The sequence below is a fragment of the Chlorocebus sabaeus genome, chromosome X (genome assembly GCF_047675955.1).
Source record: "Chlorocebus sabaeus isolate Y175 chromosome X, mChlSab1.0.hap1, whole genome shotgun sequence".
Classification (NCBI taxonomy): domain Eukaryota; kingdom Metazoa; phylum Chordata; class Mammalia; order Primates; family Cercopithecidae; genus Chlorocebus; species Chlorocebus sabaeus.
In genome coordinates this window covers 63,195,445-63,197,316 of record NC_132933.1, presented here as the reverse complement: position 1 = coordinate 63,197,316, position 1,872 = coordinate 63,195,445, and the positions used below count along the sequence as shown (strand labels likewise).

Genomic DNA, 1,872 nt, shown 5'->3' with positions numbered 1-1,872 from the left:
ATGGTGTAGCTCAAGCAGTCTGGCAGAGGGAAGGATAATCCAAGCTTCCTCCATTTTTTTTGTTCTATTCAGGTGCTCAATGGATTGGATGATGCCCACACATATTTGGAAGGGCCGTGTATTTCATTTAGTTCATCAATTCAAATGCTAATCACTTTACAGAAACACTATTATAAATAAACACGAAAAAAGTTTTTAACCATGTATCTGAACATTCATGGCCATGTCAAGTTGACACATAAAATTAACTATTAGAAGTCCACCCCTTGTCAACTTGATACCCACATCCATCTCAAACTATATTTAATCTTCAAATAAAGACAATAACAATATCATAATTCTGCCTAACATAGTGCAATTATCCTGAATATATTGAAAAATGCACTAACTTCTTCCCCAGAAGAAGAGGTAAAATCTTTGAGTGATGTTTACTTTTCCTGATATTCCTTAGCTTAAATGTTATGATGTAAAATGAACAACACTTAGAAACTTTTACATAAAGTATATTCATCTTATGTTACATGATAAGACAAAAGAGAGGGAAGAAAACACATATATTTGCTGTGTATATGCACATGAACATACACACACACAAATGCATTCTTAAAAACCTAAGAAAATACTCATGACAATTAAAACCCTCAATTCTCGGTGTCGGGCGCCAGCTACGCCGCTGCCGCTGTCACTATGGCCTATTACAAAGCCGCCGACTCGAAGCGTGAGCAGTTCCAGAGTTACTTGGAGAAGTTGAGGGTGCTGGACACGCTGACCAAGGTGTTGGTAGCCTTATATAAAGAACCAGAGAAACCTAACAGTGCTTTGGATTTTTTTAAAGCATCGCTTAGGAGCTGCTACCCCAGAGAATCCAGAAATAGAGCTGCTTCGCCTAGAACTGACCGAAATGAAAAAGAAATCTGAAGCTATTGTAGAAGTAAATAAAAAACTGAAAGCAAAGCTTGCTCAGTATGAACCACCTCAGGAGAAGAAGCGTGCGGAATAGTATTCTTCTCAGTTGAAAAGACAATGAAAAATGGTTTTGTATGACTTGAATAGTTTGTATAGTATATAATCTTCTCTGAACAGATGCTATAGAACTGATGGAGAACATATAAAGCCTTCTGGAAAACCTTGCCCCACCCCTGCAAAGTCTTCATACCCAGCTGGTACTGTAACTGTGTCTTCAAAAGGACACTTATCTATTTTATCAAGCTAGCTGCTTCAGGATGGTGAATAACATGGGCCTATTGTCACTGTTCGTTTTCTATGAAGTGAGTTTCTTTATAAGAGGCAATGCTGTGTGGAATGTTATAATGGTGGATCAAACATTCTATAAGCCCACAGATGGTAGTTTAGACAAAAGCATTGCACGCAGGAAAGGCAAATTATAAACTGTAGTAACTGCCTACTCCAATATGAACAAAATATTTCCCTTTCCATGACTGAGGTGGCCTAATGTAATCGACATGTTACTAGGTACCATTGGCTGATCACTCTGGGAAATGGAGGTATATTGAGAACTCAGTGTTGTTCTCTGCTGCTGAAATATTGAGTCCCGATAGGGAAGGTTTAGAGAAATATTAACAACATAAATTATAGTGTATCAGGGTCCTTCCTGGAGAAGATATAGCCTTTTAATTCTATAAGGGATTCTGGGTCTGTAAACTGGCCCAGTTCTGGAAACTGATTGAGGGGCTGTGATTCTACACTTTAATGATGCAACTTAGACTTTTGTTCAATTAACCTACAACTTTCCTTCTTATATAAATCAGGTAAGAAGATAGTAGGCTTCCTTTCTATTTCACTTTTCAAATATCGTGATTGACTAGCCAATGACATAGGTGTACATCAGTCAGACCATTCTGACTGCTGCTT

At 37.9% G+C, this 1,872-nt stretch overlaps 1 pseudogene; it reads left to right on the top strand.

Annotated features, from left to right (window-relative positions):
• The first annotated feature begins 660 nt into the window (after nt 1-660).
• Nucleotides 661-1,114, top strand: LOC103232305 (c-Myc-binding protein pseudogene; annotated as a pseudogene).
• The last annotated feature ends 758 nt before the right edge of the window (nt 1,115-1,872 follow it).